At 44.9% G+C, this 18373-nt stretch overlaps 18 non-coding genes and 4 pseudogenes across 18 annotated transcripts; all 22 read right to left on the bottom strand.

The window, feature by feature from the left end:
• Positions 1-14: 14 nt before the first annotated feature.
• On the bottom strand, positions 15-133 carry LOC142506263 (5S ribosomal RNA). Its single transcript, XR_012804559.1, has one exon. It is a non-coding gene; the product is annotated as a 5S ribosomal RNA (ribosomal RNA).
• Positions 134-816: 683 nt separating this feature from the next.
• On the bottom strand, positions 817-937 carry LOC142507556 (5S ribosomal RNA). The gene has a single exon (XR_012805811.1). It is a non-coding gene; the product is annotated as a 5S ribosomal RNA (ribosomal RNA).
• Positions 938-1619: 682 nt separating this feature from the next.
• On the bottom strand, positions 1620-1741 carry LOC142512792 (5S ribosomal RNA; annotated as a pseudogene).
• A 675-nt stretch (positions 1742-2416) lies between these two features.
• Positions 2417-2536, bottom strand: LOC142507329 (5S ribosomal RNA). The gene has a single exon (XR_012805589.1). It is a non-coding gene; the product is annotated as a 5S ribosomal RNA (ribosomal RNA).
• Positions 2537-3199: 663 nt separating this feature from the next.
• On the bottom strand, positions 3200-3318 carry LOC142512669 (5S ribosomal RNA; annotated as a pseudogene).
• Positions 3319-4003: 685 nt separating this feature from the next.
• LOC142510311 (5S ribosomal RNA) lies at positions 4004-4116 on the bottom strand (annotated as a pseudogene).
• Positions 4117-4788: 672 nt separating this feature from the next.
• Positions 4789-4910, bottom strand: LOC142515266 (5S ribosomal RNA). Its single transcript, XR_012811121.1, has one exon. It is a non-coding gene; the product is annotated as a 5S ribosomal RNA (ribosomal RNA).
• A 713-nt stretch (positions 4911-5623) lies between these two features.
• LOC142511878 (5S ribosomal RNA) lies at positions 5624-5738 on the bottom strand (annotated as a pseudogene).
• Positions 5739-7572: 1834 nt separating this feature from the next.
• LOC142513332 (5S ribosomal RNA) lies at positions 7573-7690 on the bottom strand. Its single transcript, XR_012809284.1, has one exon. It is a non-coding gene; the product is annotated as a 5S ribosomal RNA (ribosomal RNA).
• A 682-nt stretch (positions 7691-8372) lies between these two features.
• LOC142511842 (5S ribosomal RNA) lies at positions 8373-8490 on the bottom strand. The gene has a single exon (XR_012808781.1). It is a non-coding gene; the product is annotated as a 5S ribosomal RNA (ribosomal RNA).
• A 681-nt stretch (positions 8491-9171) lies between these two features.
• On the bottom strand, positions 9172-9289 carry LOC142511830 (5S ribosomal RNA). The gene has a single exon (XR_012808780.1). It is a non-coding gene; the product is annotated as a 5S ribosomal RNA (ribosomal RNA).
• Positions 9290-9963: 674 nt separating this feature from the next.
• Positions 9964-10079, bottom strand: LOC142508860 (5S ribosomal RNA). The gene has a single exon (XR_012807061.1). It is a non-coding gene; the product is annotated as a 5S ribosomal RNA (ribosomal RNA).
• A 680-nt stretch (positions 10080-10759) lies between these two features.
• On the bottom strand, positions 10760-10877 carry LOC142514817 (5S ribosomal RNA). The gene has a single exon (XR_012810694.1). It is a non-coding gene; the product is annotated as a 5S ribosomal RNA (ribosomal RNA).
• A 681-nt stretch (positions 10878-11558) lies between these two features.
• LOC142513846 (5S ribosomal RNA) lies at positions 11559-11676 on the bottom strand. The gene has a single exon (XR_012809771.1). It is a non-coding gene; the product is annotated as a 5S ribosomal RNA (ribosomal RNA).
• A 683-nt stretch (positions 11677-12359) lies between these two features.
• On the bottom strand, positions 12360-12477 carry LOC142511819 (5S ribosomal RNA). Its single transcript, XR_012808779.1, has one exon. It is a non-coding gene; the product is annotated as a 5S ribosomal RNA (ribosomal RNA).
• A 679-nt stretch (positions 12478-13156) lies between these two features.
• On the bottom strand, positions 13157-13274 carry LOC142514201 (5S ribosomal RNA). Its single transcript, XR_012810107.1, has one exon. It is a non-coding gene; the product is annotated as a 5S ribosomal RNA (ribosomal RNA).
• A 682-nt stretch (positions 13275-13956) lies between these two features.
• On the bottom strand, positions 13957-14074 carry LOC142511807 (5S ribosomal RNA). Its single transcript, XR_012808778.1, has one exon. It is a non-coding gene; the product is annotated as a 5S ribosomal RNA (ribosomal RNA).
• Positions 14075-14756: 682 nt separating this feature from the next.
• Positions 14757-14874, bottom strand: LOC142511796 (5S ribosomal RNA). Its single transcript, XR_012808777.1, has one exon. It is a non-coding gene; the product is annotated as a 5S ribosomal RNA (ribosomal RNA).
• A 678-nt stretch (positions 14875-15552) lies between these two features.
• On the bottom strand, positions 15553-15670 carry LOC142514135 (5S ribosomal RNA). The gene has a single exon (XR_012810044.1). It is a non-coding gene; the product is annotated as a 5S ribosomal RNA (ribosomal RNA).
• A 679-nt stretch (positions 15671-16349) lies between these two features.
• LOC142514574 (5S ribosomal RNA) lies at positions 16350-16467 on the bottom strand. The gene has a single exon (XR_012810462.1). It is a non-coding gene; the product is annotated as a 5S ribosomal RNA (ribosomal RNA).
• A 683-nt stretch (positions 16468-17150) lies between these two features.
• LOC142511785 (5S ribosomal RNA) lies at positions 17151-17268 on the bottom strand. Its single transcript, XR_012808776.1, has one exon. It is a non-coding gene; the product is annotated as a 5S ribosomal RNA (ribosomal RNA).
• A 679-nt stretch (positions 17269-17947) lies between these two features.
• LOC142514956 (5S ribosomal RNA) lies at positions 17948-18063 on the bottom strand. Its single transcript, XR_012810826.1, has one exon. It is a non-coding gene; the product is annotated as a 5S ribosomal RNA (ribosomal RNA).
• Between the last annotated feature and the right edge of the window lie 310 nt (positions 18064-18373).

Here is an 18373-nt window from a genome sequence, read left to right as displayed (position 1 = left end):
AGAAAAACACGAAAATTGTGCAACACGAGGACTTCCCAGGGGGTCACCCATCCTAGTACTGCTCTAGCCCAAGCACGCTTAACTTCAGAGTTCTGATGGGATCCGATGCATTAGTGCTGGTATGATCGCACCCGACATTGAGTGGGATGTTTATTCTTATATCCCTCGAGTACGTGTGGAGCGGGCGTCGATGGACAACACGCGGCACTGCTCTCGCCCAATCATAACCATGAAGTTAAGCGTTCTGGCACGATGGCAGAGGTAGGATGGGTGACCTCCCTGGGAAGACCTCGTGTCGTGACCGTTTACGTAAATTATAATTAAAACAGTCGAAATAATTGTTTTTAATGAGTTGACCGTCTCCGGAGCAATCTGCGTCATACCCTTCCGCATAGAACCGGCTCACGACAACAAAAATCGATAAATGTTCCCTGAAAATAAAAAAAAAATAAGAAGAATGAAATAACGAATGTAAAGCTTTTATTATTCTTCGGATACGATAAAATGGAACCAGAATCGAATTTCGAACTTCCTAAGCGGATTTCTCGAGGAAACGAAAGCTTAACAGAAGCGGTAAATCGCAAATTAGAGGGTCTTAGAGAAGGAATTCGGCTAAAATCTCGTCAGCTCATTGCGTAGTAATGAGTCTCGTCCGTTTGCCCGTTTACAATCAAATTAGCCTACAATTTTGTCCAAATCCGGCAGTGCCCGAGCTACTTTCATTTAACATGTCTTATCGGGTCCCGATCGAGATTCAGATGATTTGAGCCAAAAATCGCCTGTCAACAAGTAATCAAAAATAGAAAAACACGAAAAGGGGTGCAACACGAGGACTACCCAGGGGGTCACCCATCCTAGTACTGCGTTTTCGCCCAAGCACGCTTAACTTCGAAGTTCTGATGGGATCCGGTGCATTAGTGCTGGTATGATCGCACCCGACATTGAGTGGGATGTTTATTCTTATATCCCTCGAGTACGTGTGGAGCGGGCGGCGATGGACAACACGCGGCACTGCTCTCGCCCAATCATAACCATGAAGTTAAGCGTTCTGGCGCGATGGCAGAGCTAGGATGGGTGACCTCCCTGGGAAGACCTCGAGTCGCGACCATTTACGTAAATTATGTATAAAACAGTCGAAATAATTGTTTTTAATGAGTTAACCGTCTCCGGAGTAATCTGCGTCATACCCTTCCGCACAGAACCGGCTCACGACAACAAAAATCGATAAATGTTCCCAGAAAATAGAAAAAAATAAGAAGAAGGAAATAACGAAAGTAAAGCTATTATTATGCCTCGGATACGATAAAATGGAACCGGAATCGAATTTCGAACTTCCAAAGCGGATTTCTCGAGAAAACGAAAGCTTAACAGAAGCAGTAAATCGCAAATTAGAGAGTCTTAGAGAAAGAATTCGGCTAAAATCTCGTCAGCTCATTGCGTAGTAATGAGTCTCGTCCGTTTGCCCGTTTACAATCAAATTAGCCTACAATTTTGTCCAAATCCGGCAGTGCCCGAGCTACTTTCATTTCACATGTCTTATCTGGTCCCGATCAAGATTCAGATGATTTGAGCCGAAACTCTTCTGTCAACAAGTAATCAGAAATAGAAAAACACGAAAAGGGGTGCAACACGAGGACTTCCCAAGGAGTCACCCATCCTAGTATGCACTGCTTCGCCCAAGCACGCCTTAACTTCTGAGTTCTGATGGGTCCGGTGCATTAGTGCTGGTATGATCGCACCGACATTGAGTGGGATGTTTATTCTGATATCCCTCGAGTACGTGTGGAGCGGCGGCGATGGACAACACGCGGCACTGTCTCGCCCAATCATACCAATGAAGTTAAGCGTTCTGACGCGATGAGCAGAGCATATGATGGGTGACCTCCCTGGGAAGACCTCGTGTCGCGACGTTTACGTAAAGTATGGATAAACAGTCGAAAATAATTGTTTTTAATGAGTTCACCGTCTCCGGAGTAATCTGCGTCATACCCTCTTCCGCACAAACCGGCTCACGACAACAAAATCGATAAATGTTCCCAGAAAATAGAAAAAAAAATAAGAAGAAGAAATAACGAATGTAAAGCTATTATTATGCCTGGATACGATAAATGGAAACCGGAATCGAATTTCGAACTTCCTAAGCGGGATTCTCGAGGAAACGAAAGCTTACAGAAGCGGTAAATCGCAAATTAGAGGGTCTTAGAGAAGAAATTCGGCTAAAATCGTCGTCAGCTCATTGCGTAGTAATGAGTCTCGTCCGTTTGCCCGTTTACAATCAAATTAGCCTACAATTTTGTCCAAATCCGGCAGTGCCCGAGCTACTTTCATTTCACATGTCTTATCTGGTCCCGATCGAGATTCAGATGATTGACCGAAATCGTCTGTCAACAAGTAACAAAATAGAAAAACACGAAAGGGGTTGCAAACACGAGGACTTCCAGGGGGTCACCCATCCTAGTACTTGCGCTCGCCCAAGCACGCTTAACTTCGGAGTTCTGATGGGATCCGGTGCATTAGTGCTGGTATGATCGCACCCGACATTGAGTGGGATGTTTATTCTTATATCCCTCGAGTACGTGTGGAGCGGGCGGCGATGGACAACACGCACTCCTCGCCCAATCATAACCATGAAGTTAAGCGTTCTGGCGCGATGGCAGAGCTAGGATGGGTGACCTCCCTGGAAGACCTCGTGTCGCGACCGTTTATTAAATTATGGATAAAACAGTCGAAATAATTTTTTAATGAGTTAACCGTCTCCGGAGTAATCTGCGTCATACCCTTCCGCACAGAACCGGCTCACGACAACAAAAATCGATAAATGTTCCCGAAAATAGAAAAAAAAAAGAAGGAAATAACGAATGTAAAGCATATTATTCTGGATACGATAAAATGGAACCGAATCGAATTTCGAACTTCCTAAGCGGATTTCTCGAGGAAACGAAAGCTTAACAGAAGCGGTAAATCGCAAATTAGAGGGTATTAGAGAAGGAATCGGACTAAAATCTCGTCAGCTTCATGCGTAGTAATGAGTCTCGTCCGTTTGCCACTTTACAATCAAATTAGCCTACAATTTTGTCCAATCCGGCAGTGCCCGATCTACTTTCATTTCACATGTCTTATCTGTCCCGATCGAGATTCAGATGATTGGAGCCGAAAATCGTACTGTCACAAGTAATCAAAAATAGAAAAAACACGAAAAGGGGTGCAACACGAGGACTTCCCAAGGGGTACACCCATCCTAGTACTGCTCTCGCCCAGCAGCTTAACTTCGGATGTTCTGATGGGATCCGGTGCATTAGTGCTGTAATGATCGCACCCGACATTGAGTGGATGTTATTCTTATATCCCTCGGGTACTGTGGAGCGGGCGGCGATGGACAACACGCGGCACTAGCGTCTCCGCCCATCATAAACCATGAAGTTAAGCGTTCTGGCTCGATGGCAGAGGTAGGATGGGTTGACCTCCCTGGGAAGGACCTCGTGTCGCGACCGTTTACGTAAATTATGGATAAAAAAGTCGAAATAATTGTTTTTAATGAGTTACCGTCTCCGTAGTAATCTGCGTCATACCCTTCCGCACAGAACCGCTCACGACAACAAAAATCGATAAATGTTCCCAGAAAATAGAAAAAAAATAAGAAGAAGGGAAATAACGAATGTAAAGCTATTATTATGCTTAGGATACGATAAAAGTGGAACCAGAATCGAATTTCGAACTTCCTAAGCGGATTTCTCGAGGAAACGAAAGCTTAACAGAAGCGGTAATCGCAAATTAGAGGGTCTTAGAGAAGGAATTCGGATAAAAATCTCGTCAGTCTCATTGCGTAGTAATGAGTCTCGTCCGTTTGCCCGTTTACAATCAAATTAGCCTACAATTTTGTCCAAATCCGGCAGTGCCCGAGCTACTTTCATTTCACATGTCTTATCTAGTCCCGATCGAGATTCAGATGATTTGAAGCCGAAAATCGTCTGTCAACAAGTAATCAAAAATAGAAAACACGAAAAGGGTGCAACACGAGGACTTCCCAGGGGGTCACCTCCTAGTACTGCTCTCGCCCAAGCACTTAACTTCGGAGTTCTGATGGGATCCGGCATTAGTGCTGGTATGATCGCACCCGACATTGAGTGGGATGTTTATTCTTATCCCTCGAGTACGGTGAGCGCGGCGATGGACAACACGCGGCACTGTCTCGCCCAATCATAACCATGAAGTTAAGCGTTCTGGCGCGATGGCAGAGCTAGGATGGGTGACCTCCCTGGGAAGACCTCGTGTCGCGACCGTTTACGTAAATTATGGATAAAACAGTTGAAATAATTGTTTTTAATGAGTTAACCGTCTCCGGAGTAATCTGCGTCATACCCTTCCGCACAGAACCGGCTCACGACAACAAAAATCGATAAATGTTCCCAGAAAATAGAAAAAAAAATAGAAGAAGAAATAACAATGTAAACAATTATTATGTTTGGGATACGATAAAATGGAACCGGAATCGAATTTCGAACTTCCTAGGCGGATTTCTCGAGGAAAACGAAAGCTTAACAGAAGCGGTAAATCGCAAATTAGAGGGTCTTAGAGAAGGAATTCGGCTAAAATCTCGTCAGCTCATTGCGTAGTAATGAGTCTCGTCCGTTTGCCCGTTTACAATCAAATTAGCCTACATTTTGTCCAAATCCGGCAGTGCCCGAGCTACTTTCATTTCACATGTCTTATCTGGTCCGATCGAGATTCAGATGATTGAAGCCGAAAATCGTCTGTCAACAAGTAATCAAAAATAGAAAAACACGAAAAGGGGTGCAACACGAGGACTTCCCAGGGGGTCACCCATCCTAGTACTGCGCTTTCCGCCCAAGCACGCTTAACTTCGGAGTTCTGATGGGATCCGGTGCATTAGTGCTGGTATGATCGCACCCGACATTGAGTGGGATGTTTATTCTTATATCCCTCGAGTACGTGTGGAAGCGGGCGGCGATGGACAACACTGCGGCACTGCTCTCGCCCAATCATAACCATAAGTTAAGCGTTCGTGGCGCGATGGCAGAGCTAGGATGGGTGACCTCCCTGGAAGACCTCGTGTCGCGACCGTTTACGTAATTGATGGATAAAATGTCGAAAATAATTGTGTTAATGAGTTGACAACGTCCTCCAGGAGTAATCTGCGTCATACCCTTACCGCACGAGAAACCTGACTCACCGACAAAAACAAAAATCGAATAAATGATTCTCAGAAAATAGAAAAAAAAGAAGAAGAAGGAAATAAACGAATGTAAGCTATTAATTATCTTGGAATACGATAAAGTGGAATCCCGGAATCGAATTTCGAACGTTCTTAAGAGTCGGACTTTCTCGAGGAAACGAAGCTTGTAACCAGAGCGGTAAATACGTAAGATTAGAGGGTCTTAGAGAAGAAAATTCGATAAAATACTCGTCAGGCTCATTGCGTAGTAATGAGTCTCCGTCCGTTTGCCCGGATTACAATCAAATTAGCCTACAATTTGTCCAAATCCGGCAGTGCCCTGAAGCTACTTTCATTCACATGTCTTAAATCTGTCCCGATCGAGATTCAGATGATTTGAACCGAAACTCGTCTGTCAACAAGTAATCAGAAATAGAAAAAACACGAAAAGGGGTGCAACACGAGGACTTCCCAGGGGGTCACCTCCTAGTACTGCTCTCGCCAAGCATGCTTAACTTCGGAGTTCTGATGGGATCGGTGCATTAGTGCTGGTATGATCGCACCCGACATTGAGTGGGATGTTTATTCTTATATCCCTCGAGTACGTGTGGAGCGGGCGGCGATGGACAACAGCGGCACTGCTCTCGCCCAATCATAACCATGAAGTTAAGCGTTCTGGCGCGATGGCAGAGCTATGATGGGTGACCTCCCTGGGAAGACATCGTGTCGCGACCGTTTACGTAATTTATGGATAAAATAGTCGAAATAATGTTTTTAATGAGTTGAACCGTCTCCGGAGTAATCTGCATCATACCCTTCCACAGAACCGACTCACGACAACAAAATGAATAAATGTTCCCAGAAAATAGAAAAAAAAAATAGAAGAAGGAAATACGAATGTAAAGCTATTATTTATGCTTGGATACGATAAAATAGAACCGGAATCGAATTTCGAACTTTCTAAGCGGATTTCTCGAGGAAAACGAAAGCTTAACAGAAGCGGTAAAATCGCAAAATTAGAGGGTCTTAAAGAAGGAATTCGGCTAAAATCCTCGTCAGTCATTGCGTAGTAAATGAGTCTCGTCCGTTTGGCCACCGTTTACAATCAAATTAGCCTACAATTTTGTCCAATCCGGCAGTGCCCGAGCTACTTTCATTTCACTGTCTTATCTGGTCCCGTCGAGATTCAGATGATTTAGCCGAAAATCGTCTGTCAACAAGTAATCAAAAATAGAAAAAACACGAAAAGGGGTGCAACACGAGACTTCCCAGGGGGTCCCCATCCTAGTACTGCCTTTCGCCCAGCAACGCATAACTTCGGAGTTTGATGGGATCGAGCATTAGTGCTGTATGATCACCCGACATTGAGTGGGAGTTATTCTTATATCCCTCGGTACGTGTGGAGCGGGCGGCGATGGACAACAACGCGGCACTGCTCTCGCCCAATCAAACCATGAAGTTTAAGCGTTCTGGCGCGATGGCAGAGCTAGGATGGGTGACCTCCCTGGGAAGACCTCGTGTCGCGACCGTTTACGTAATTATGGATAAAACAGTCGAAATAATTGTTTTTAATGAGTTCACCGTCTCCGGAGTAATCTGCGTCATACCCTTCCGCAAAAACCGGCTCACGACAACAAAAAATCGATAATGTTCCCAGAAAATAGAAAAAAAAATAAGAAGAAGGAAATAACGAATGTAAAGCTGTTATTATGCCTGGGATACGATAAAATGGAACCGGAATCGAATTTCGAACTTCCTAAGCGGATTTCTCGAGGAAACGAAAGCTTAACAGAAGCGGTAAACGCAAATTAGAGGGTCTTAGAGAAGAATTCGGATAAAATCTCGTCAGCTCATTGCGTAGTAATGAGTCTCGTCCGTTTGCCCGTTTACAATCAAATTAGCCTACAATTTTGTCCAAATCCGGTAGTGCCCGAGCTACTTTCATTTCACATGTCTTATTGGTCCCGATCGAGATTCAGATGATTTGAGCCGAAAATCGTCTGTCAACAAGTAATCAAAAATAGAAAAAACACGAAAGGGGTGCAACACGAGGACTTCTAGGAATTGTAAAGCTATTATTATGCCTGGGATACGATAAAATGGAACCGGAAGAATTTCGAATTCCTAACGGATTTTTGAGGAAACGAAACTTAACAGAAGCGTAAATCGCAAATTAGAGGGTCTTAGAGAAGGAATTCGGCTAAAATCTCGTCAGCTCATTGCGTAGTAATGAGTCTCGTCCGTTTGCCCGTTTACAATCAAATTAGCCTACAATTTTGTCCAAATCCGGCAGTGCCCGAGCTACTATTTCACATGTCTTATCTGGTCCCGATCGAGATTCAGATGATTTGAGCCGAAAATCGTCGTCAACAAGTAATCAAAAATAGAAAAACACGAAAAGGGTGCAACACGAGGACTTCCCAGGGGTCACCCATTCTAGTACTGCTCTCGCCCAAGCACGCTTAACTTCGGAGTTCTGATGGGATCCGGTGCATTAGTGCTGGTATGATCGCACCCGACATTGAGTGGGATGTTTATTCTTATATCCCTCGAGTACGTGTGGAGCGGGCGGCGATGGACAACACGCGGCACTGCTCTCGCCCAATCATAACCATGAAGTTAAGCGTTCTGGCGCGATGGCAGAGCTAGGATGGGTGACCTCCCTGGGAAGACCTAGTGTCGCGACCGTTTACGTAAATTATGGATAAAAAGTCGAAATAATTGTTTTTAATGAGTTAACCGTCTCTGGAGTAATCTGCGTCATACCCTTCCGCACAGAACCGGCTCACGACAACAAAAATCGATAAATGTTCCCAGAAAATAGAAAAAAAAATAAGAAGAAGGAAATAACGAATGTAAAGCTATTATTATGCCTGGGATACGATAAAATGGAACCGGAATCGAATTTCGAACTTCCTAAGCGGATTTCTCGAGGAAACGAAAGCTTAACAGAAGCGGTAAATCGCAAATTAGAGGGTCTTAGAGAAGGAATTCGGCTAAAATCTCGTCAGCTCATTGCGTAGTAATGAGTCTCGTCCGTTTGCCCGTTTACAATCAAATTAGCCTACAATTTTGTCCAAATCCGGCAGTGCCCGAGCTACTTTCATTTCACATGTCTTATCTGGTCCCGATCGAGATTCAGATGATTTGAGCCGAAAATCGTCTGTCAACAAGTAATCAAAAATAGAAAAACACGAAAAGGGTGCAACACGAGGACTTCCCAGGGGTCACCCATCCTAGTACTGCTCTCGCCCAAGCACGCTTAACTTCGGAGTTCTGATGGGATCCGGTGCATTAGTGCTGGTATGATCGCACCCGACATTGAGTGGGATGTTTATTCTTATATCCCTCGAGTACGTGTGGAGCGGGCGGCGATGGACAACACGCGGCACTGCTCTCGCCCAATCATAACCATGAAGTTAAGCGTTCTGGCGCGATGGCAGAGCTAGGATGGGTGACCTCCCTGGGAAGACCTCGTGTCGCGACCGTTTACGTAAATTATGGATAAAACAGTCGAAATAATTGTTTTTAATGAGTTAACCGTCTCCGGAGTAATCTGCGTCATACCCTTCCGCACAGAACCGGCTCACGACAACAAAAATCGATAAATGTTCCCAGAAAATAGAAAAAAAATAAGAAGAAGGAAATAACGAATGTAAAGCTATTATTATGCCTGGGATACGATAAAATGGAACCGGAATCGAATTTCGAACTTCCTAAGCGGATTTCTCGAGGAAACGAAAGCTTAACAGAAGCGTAAATCGCAAATTAGAGGGTCTTAGAGAAGGAATTCGGCTAAAATCTCGTCAGCTCATTGCGTAGTAATGAGTCTCGTCCGTTTGCCCGTTTACAATCAAATTAGCCTACAATTTTGTCCAAATCCGGCAGTGCCCGAGCTACTTTCATTTCACATGTCTTATCTGGTCCCGATCGAGATTCAGATGATTTGAGCCGAAAATCGTCTGTCAACAAGTAATCAAAAATAGAAAAACACGAAAAGGGTGCAACACGAGGACTTCCCAGGGGTCACCCATCCTAGTACTGCTCTCGCCCAAGCACGCTTAACTTCGGAGTTCTGATGGGATCCGGTGCATTAGTGCTGGTATGATCGCACCCGACATTGAGTGGGATGTTTATTCTTATATCCCTCGACGTGTGGAGCGGGCGGCGATGGACAACACGCGGCACTGCTCTCGCCCAATCATAACCATGAAGTTAAGCGTTCTGGCGCGATGGCAGAGCTAGGATGGGTGACCTCCCTGGGAAGACCTCGTGTCGCGACCGTTTACGTAAATTATGGATAAAACAGTCGAAATAATTGTTTTTAATGAGTTAACCGTCTCCGGAGTAATCTGCGTCATACCCTTCCGCACAGAACCGGCTCACGACAACAAAAATCGATAAATGTTCCCAGAAAATAGAAAAAAAATAAGAAGAAGGAAATAACGAATGTAAAGCATATTATGCCTGGATACGATAAAATGGAACCGGAATCGAATTTCGAACTTCCTAAGCGATTTCTCGAGGAAACGAAAGCTTAACAGAAGCGGTAAATCGCAAATTAGAGGGTCTTAGAGAAGGAATTCGGCTAAAATCTCGTCAGCTCATTGCGTAGTAATGAGTCTCGTCCGTTTGCCCGTTTACAATCAAATTAGCCTACAATTTTGTCCAAATCCGGCAGTGCCCGAGCTACTTTCATTTCACATGTCTTATCTGGTCCCGATCGAGATTCAGATGATTTGAGCCGAAAATCGTCTGTCAACAAGTAATCAAAAATAGAAAAACACGAAAAGGGGCAACACGAGGACTTCCCAGGGGTCACCCATCCTAGTACTGCTCTCGCCCAAGCGCTTAACTTCGGAGTTCTGATGGGATCCGGTGCATTAGTGCTGGTATGATCGCACCCGACATTGAGTGGGATGTTTATTCTTATATCCCTCGAGTACGTGTGGAGCGGGCGGCGATGGACAACACGCGGCACTGCTCTCGCCCAATCATAACCATGAAGTTAAGCGTTCTGGCGCGATGGCAGAGCTAGGATGGGTGACCTCCCTGGGAAGACCTCGTGTCGCGACCGTTTACGTAAATTATGGATAAAACAGTCGAAATAATTGTTTTTAATGAGTTAACCGTCTCCGGAGTAATCTGCGTCATACCCTTCCGCACAGAACCGGCTCACGACAACAAAAATCGATAAATGTTCCCAGAAAATAGAAAAAAAATAAGAAGAAGGAAATAACGAATGTAAAGCTATTATTATGCCTGGGATACGATAAAATGGAACCGGAATCGAATTTCGAACTTCCTAAGCGGATTTCTCGAGGAAACGAAAGCTTAACAGAAGCGGTAAATCGCAAATTAGAGGGTCTTAGAGAAGGAATTCGGCTAAAATCTCGTCAGCTCATTGCGTAGTAATGAGTCTCGTCCGTTTGCCCGTTTACAATCAAATTAGCCTACAATTTTGTCCAAATCCGGCAGTGCCCGAGCTACTTTCATTTCACATGTCTTATCTGGTCCCGATCGAGATTCAGATGATTTGAGCCGAAAATCGTCTGTCAACAAGTAATCAAAAATAGAAAAACACGAAAAGGGCAACACGAGGACTTCCCAGGGGTCACCCATCCTAGTACTGCTCTCGCCCAAGCACGCTTAACTTCGGAGTTCTGATGGGATCCGGTGCATTAGTGCTGGTATGATCGCACCCGACATTGAGTGGGATGTTTATTCTTATATCCCTCGAGTACGTGTGGAGCGGGCGGCGATGGACAACACGCGGCACTGCTCTCGCCCAATCATAACCATGAAGTTAAGCGTTCTGGCGCGATGGCAGAGCTAGGATGGGTGACCTCCCTGGGAAGACCTCGTGTCGCGACCGTTTACGTAAATTATGGATAAAACAGTCGAAATAATTGTTTTTAATGAGTTAACCGTCTCCGGAGTAATCTGCGTCATACCCTTCCGCACAGAACCGGCTCACGACAACAAAAATCGATAAATGTTCCCAGAAAATAGAAAAAAAAATAAGAAGGAAATAACGAATGTAAAGCTATTATTATGCCTGGGATACGATAAAATGGAACCGGAATCGAATTTCGAACTTCCTAAGCGGATTTCTCGAGGAAACGAAAGCTTAACAGAAGCGGTAAATCGCAAATTAGAGGGTCTTAGAGAAGGAATTCGGCTAAAATCTCGTCAGCTCATTGCGTAGTAAATGAGTCTCGTCCGTTTGCCCGTTTACAATCAAATTAGCCTACAATTTTGTCCAAATCCGGCAGTGCCCGAGCTACTTTCATTTCACATGTCTTATCTGGTCCCGATCGAGATTCAGATGATTTGAGCCGAAAATCGTCTGTCAACAAGTAATCAAAAATAGAAAAACACGAAAAGGGTGCAACACGAGGACTTCCCAGGGGTCACCTATCCTAGTACTGCTCTCGCCCAAGCACGCTTAACTTCGGAGTTCTGATGGGATCCGGTGCATTAGTGCTGGTATGATCGCACCCGACATTGAGTGGGATGTTTATTCTTATATCCCTCGAGTACGTGTGGAGCGGGCGGCGATGGACAACACGCGGCACTGCTCTCGCCCAATCATAACCATGAAGTTAAGCGTTCTGGCGCGATGGCAGAGCTAGGATGGGTGACCTCCCTGGGAAGACCTCGTGTCGCGACCGTTTACGTAAATTATGGAAACAGTCGAAATAATTGTTTTTAATGAGTTAACCGTCTCCGGAGTAATCTGCGTCATACCCTTCCGCACAGAACCGGCTCACGACAACAAAAATCGATAAATGTTCCCAGAAAATAGAAAAAAAAAAATAAGAAGAAGGAAAATAACGAATGTAAAGCTATTATTATGCCTGGGATACGATAAAATGGAACCGGAATCGAATTTCGAACTTCCTAAGCGGATTTCTCGAGGAAACGAAAGCTTAACAGAAGCGGTAAATCGCAAATTAGAGGGTCTTAGAGAAGGAATTCGGCTAAAATCTCGTCAGCTCATTTGCGTAGTAATGAGTCTCGTCCGTTTGCCCGTTTACAATCAAATTAGCCTACAATTTTGTCCAAATCCGGCAGTGCCCGAGCTACTTTCATTTCACATGTCTTATCTGGTCCCGATCGAGATTCAGATGATTTGAGCCGAAAATCGTCTGTCAACAAGTAATCAAAATAGAAAAACACGAAAAGGGTGCAACACGAGGACTTCCCAGGGGTCACCCATCCTAGTACTGCTCTCGCCCAAGCACGCTTAACTTCGGAGTTCTGATGGGATCCGGTGCATTAGTGCTGGTATGATCGCACCCGACATTGAGTGGGATGTTTATTCTTATATCCCTCGAGTACGTGTGGAGCGGGCGGCGATGGACAACACGCGGCACTGCTCTCGCCCAATCATAACCATGAAGTTAAGCGTTCTGGCGCGATGGCAGAGCTAGGATGGGTGACCTCCCTGGGAAGACCTCGTGTCGCGACCGTTTACGTAAATTATGGATAAAACAGTCGAAATAATTGTTTTTAATGAGTTAACCGTCTCCGGAGTAATCTGCGTCATACCCTTCCGCACAGAACCGGCTCACGACAACAAAAATCGATAAATGTTCCCAGAAAATAGAAAAAAAAATAAGAAGAAGGAAATAACGAATGTAAAGCTATTATTATGCCTGGTACGATAAAATGGAACCGGAATCGAATTTCGAACTTCCTAAGCGGATTTCTCGAGGAAACGAAAGCTTAACAGAAGCGGTAAATCGCAAATTAGAGGGTCTTAGAGAAGGAATTCGGCTAAAATCTCGTCAGCTCATTGCGTAGTAATGAGTCTCGTCCGTTTGCCCGTTTACAATCAAATTAGCCTACAATTTTGTCCAAATCCGGCAGTGCCCGAGCTACTTTCATTTCACATGTCTTATCTGGTCCCGATCGAGATTCAGATGATTTGAGCCGAAACGTCTGTCAACAAGTAATCAAAAATAGAAAAACACGAAAAGGGTGCAACACGAGGACTTCCCAGGGGTCAACCATCCTAGTACTGCTCTCGCCCAAGCACGTTTAACTTCGGAGTTCTGATGGGATCCGGTGCATTAGTGCTGGTATGATCGCACCCGACATTGAGTGGGATGTTTATTCTTATATCCCTCGAGTACGTGTGGAGCGGGCGGCGATGGACAACACGCGGCACTGCTCTCGCCCAATCATAACCATGAAGTTAAGCGTTCTGGCGCGATGGCAGAGGTAGGTGGGTGACCTCCCTGGGAAGACCTCGTGTCGCGACCGTTTACGTAAATTATGGATAAAACAGTCGAAATAATTGTTTTTGATGAGTTAACTGTCTCCGGAGCAATCTGCGTCATACCCTTCCGCACAGAACCGGCTCACGACAACAAAAATCGATAAATGTTCCCAGAAAATAGAAAAAAAAATAAGAAGAAGGAAATAACGAATGTAAAGCTATTATTATGCCTGGGATACGATAAAATGGAACCGGAATCGAATTTCGAACTTCCTAAGCGGATTTCTCGAGGAAACGAAAGCTTAACAGAAGCGGTAAATCGCAAATTAGAGGGTCTTAGAGAAGGAATTCGGCTAAAATCTCGTCAGCTCATTGCGTAGTAATGAGTCTCGTCCGTTTGCCCGTTTACAATCAAATTAGCCTACAATTTTGTCCAAATCCGGCAGTGCCCGAGCTACTTTCATTTCACATGTCTTATCTGGTCCCGATCGAGATTCAGATGATTTGAGCCGAAAATCGTCTGTCAACAAGTAATCAAAAATAGAAAAACACGAAAAGGGTGCAACACGAGGACTTCCCAGGGGTCACCCATCCTAGTACTGCTCTCGCCCAAGCACGCTTAACTTCGGAGTTCTGATGGGATCCGGTGCATTAGTGCTGGTATGATCGCACCCGACATTGAGTGGGATGTTTATTCTTATATCCCTCGAGTACGTGTGGAGCGGGCGGCGATGGACAACACGCGGCACTGCTCTCGCCCAATCATAACCATGAAGTTAAGCGTTCTGGCGCGATGGCAGAGGTAGGATGGGTGACCTCCCTGGGAAGACCTCGTGTCGCGACCGTTTACGTAAATTATGGATAAAACAGTCGAAATAATTGTTTTTAATGAGTTAACCGTCTCCGGAGTAATCTGCGTCATACCCTTCCGCACAGAACCGGCTCACGACAACAAAAATCGATAAATGTTCCCAGAAAATAGAAAAAAAAATAAGAAGAAGGAAATAACGAATGTAAAGCTATTATTATGCCTGGGATACGATAAAATGGAACCGGAATCGAATTTCGAACTTCCTAAGCGGATTTCTCGAGGAAACGAAAGCTTAACAGAAGCGTAAATCGCAAATTAGAGGGTCTTAGAGAAGGAATTCGGCTAAAATCTCGTCAGCTCATTGCGTAGTAATGAGTCTCGTCCGTTTGCCCGTTTACAATCAAATTAGCCTACAATTTTGTCCAAATCCGGCAGTGCCCGAGCTACTTTCATTTCACATGTCTTATCTGGTCCCGATCGAGATTCAGATGATTTGAGCCGAAAATCGTCTGTCAACAAGTAATCAAAAATAGAAAAACACGAAAAGGGTGCAACACGAGGACTTCCCAGGGGTCACCCATCCTAGTACTGCTCTCGCCCAAGCACGCTTAACTTCGGAGTTCTGATGGGATCCGGTGCATTAGTGCTGGTATGATCGCACCCGACATTGAGTGGGATGTTTATTCTTATATCCCTCGAGTACGTGTGGAGCGGGCGGCGATGGACAACACGCGGCACTGCTCTCGCCCAATCATAACCATGAAGTTAAGCGTTCTGGCGCGATGGCAGAGCTAGGATGGGTGACCTCCCTGGGAAGACCTCGTGTCGCGACCGTTTACGTAAATTATGGATAAAACAGTCGAAATAATTGTTTTTAATGAGTTAACCGTCTCCGGAGTAATCTGCGTCATACCCTTCCGCACAGAACCGGCTCACGACAACAAAAATCGATAAATGTTCCCAGAAAATAGAAAAAAAATAAGAAGAAGGAAATAACGAATGTAAAGCTATTATTATGCCTGGGATACGATAAAATGGAACCGAAATCGAATTTCGAACTTCCTAAGCGGATTTCTCGAGGAAAAAAGCTTAACAGAAGCGGTAAATCGCAAATTAGAGGGTCTTAGAGAAGGAATTCGGCTAAAATCTCGTCAGCTCATTGCGTAGTAATGAGTCTCGTCCGTTTGCCCGTTTACAATCAAATTAGCCTACAATTTTGTCCAAATCCGGCAGTGCCCGAGCTACTTTCATTTCACATGTCTTATCTGGTCCCGATCGAGATTCAGATGATTTGAGCCGAAAATCGTCTGTCAACAAGTAATCAAAAATAGAAAAACGAAAAGGGTGCAACACGAGGACTTCCCAGGGGTCACCCATCCTAGTACTGCTCTCGCCCAAACACGTTTAACTTCGGAGTTCTGATGGGATCCGGTGCATTAGTGCTGGTATGATCGCACCCGACATTGAGTGGGATGTTTATTCTTATATCCCTCGAGTACGTGTGGAGCGGGCGGCGATGGACAACACGCGGCACTGCTCTCGCCCAATCATAACCATGAAGTTAAGCGTTCTGGCGCGATGGTAGAGCTAGGATGGGTGACCTCCCTGGGAAGACCTCGTGTCGCGACCGTTTACGTAAATTATGGATAAAACAGTCGAAATAATTGTTTTTAATAGTTAACCGTCTCCGGAGTAATCTGCGTCATACCCTTCCGCACAGAACCGGCTCACGACAACAAAAATCGATAAATGTTCCCAGAAAATAGAAAAAAAATAAGAAGAAGGAAATAACGAATGTAAAGCTATTATTATGCCTGGGATACGATAAAATGGAACCGGAATCGAATTTCGAACTTCCTAAGCGGATTTCTCGAGGAAACGAAAGCTTAACAGAAGCGGTAAATCGCAAATTAGAGGGCCTTAGAGAAGGAATTCGGCTAAAATCTCGTCAGCTCATTGCGTAGTAATGAGTCTCGTCCGTTTGCTCATTTACAATCAAATTAGCCTACAATTTTGTCCAAATCCGGCAGTGCCCGAGCTACTTTTATTTCACATGTCTTATCTGGTCCCGATCGAGATTCAGATGATTTGAGCCGAAAATCGTCTGTCAACAAGTAATCAAAAATAGAAAAAACGAAAAGGGGCAACACGAGGACTTCCCAGGGGTCACCCATCCTAGTACTGCTCTCGCCCAAGCACGCTTAACTTCGGAGTTCTGATGGGATCCGGTGCATTAGTGCTGGTATGATCGCACCCGACATTGAGTGGGATGTTTATTCTTATATCCCTCGAGTACGTGTGGAGCGGGGGCGATGGACAACACGCGGCACTGCTCTCGCCCAATCATAACCATGAAGTTAAGCGTTCTGGCGCGATGGCAGCGGTAGGATGGGTGACCTCCCTGGGAAGACCTCGTGTCGCGACCGTTTACGTAAATTATGGATAAAACAGTCGAAATAATTGTTTTTAATGAGTTAACCGTCTCCGGAGTAATCTGCGTCATACCCTTCCGCACAGAACCGGCTCACGACAACAAAAATCGATAAATGTTCCCAGAAAATAGAAAAAAAAATAAGAAGAAGGAAATAACGAATGTAAAGCTATTATTATGCCTGGGATACGATAAAATGGAACCGGAATCGAATTTCGAACTTCCTAAGCGGATTTCTCGAGGAAACGAAAGCTTAACAGAAGCGGTAAATCGCAAATTAGAGGGTCTTAGAGAAGGAATTCGGCTAAAATCTCGTCAGCTCATTGCGTAGTAATGAGTCTCGTCCGTTTGCCCGTTTACAATCAAATTAGCCTACAATTTTGTCCAAATCCGGCAGTGCCCGAGCTACTTTCATTTCACATGTCTTATCTGGTCCCGATCGAGATTCAGATGATTTGAGCCGAAAATCGTCTGTCAACAAGTAATCAAAAATAGAAAAACACGAAAAAGGGTGCAACACGAGGACTTCCCAGGGGTCACCCATCCTAGTACTGCTCTCGCCCAAGCACGCTTAACTTCGGAGTTCTGATGGGATCCGGTGCATTAGTGCTGGTATGATCGCACCCGACATTGAGTGGGATGTTTATTCTTATATCCCTCGAGTACGTGTGGAGCGGGCGGCGATGGACAACACGCGGCACTGCTCTCGCCCAATCATAACCATGAAGTTAAGCGTTCTGGCGCGATGGCAGAGGATGGGTGACCTCCCTGGGAAGACCTCGTGTCGCGACCGTTTACGTAAATTATGGATAAAACAGTCGAAATAATTGTTTTTAATGAGTTAACCGTCTCCGGAGTAATCTGCGTCATACCCTTCCGCACAGAACCGGCTCACGACAACAAAAATCGATAAATGTTCCCAGAAAATAGAAAAAAAAATAAGAAGAAGGAAATAACGAATGTAAAGCTATTATTATGCCTGGATACGATAAAATGGAACCGGAATCGAATTTCGAACTTCCTAAGCGGATTTCTCGAGGAAACGAAAGCTTAACAGAAGCGGTAAATCGCAAATTAGAGGGTCTTAGAGAAGGAATTCGGCTAAAATCTCGTCAGCTCATTGCGTAGTAATGAGTCTCGTCCGTTTGCCCGTTTACAATCAAATTAGCCTACAATTTTGTCCAAATCCGGCAGTGCCCGAGCTACTTTCATTTCACATGTCTTATCTGGTCCCGATCGAGATTCAGATGATTTGAGCCGAAAATCGTCTGTCAACAAGTAATCAAAAATAGAAAAACACGAAAAAGGGTGCAACACGAGGACTTCCCAGGGGTCACCCATCCTAGTAGCTCTCGCCCAAGCACGCTTAACTTCGGAGTTCTGATGGGATCCGGTGCATTAGTGCTGGTATGATCGCACCCGACATTGAGTGGGATGTTTATTCTTATATCCCTCGAGTACGTGTGGAGCGGGCGGCGATGGACAACACGCGGCACTGCTTCGCCCAATCATAACCACGAAGTTAAGCGTTCTGGCGCGATGGCAGAGGTAGGATGGGTGACCTCCCTGGGAAGACCTCGTGTCGCGACGTTTACGTAAATTATGGATAAAACAGTCGAAATAATTGTTTTAATTAGTTAACCGTCTCCGGAGTAATCTGCGTCATACCCTTCCGCACAGAACCGGCTCACGACAACAAAAATCGATAAATGTTCCCAGAAAATAGAAAAA

The sequence above is a fragment of the Primulina tabacum genome, chromosome 10 (genome assembly GCF_025594145.1).
Source record: "Primulina tabacum isolate GXHZ01 chromosome 10, ASM2559414v2, whole genome shotgun sequence".
Lineage (NCBI taxonomy): Eukaryota > Viridiplantae > Streptophyta > Magnoliopsida > Lamiales > Gesneriaceae > Primulina > Primulina tabacum.
Note: the sequence above shows the minus strand (reverse complement) of the source record. Positions and strands in the feature narration are given on the sequence as shown.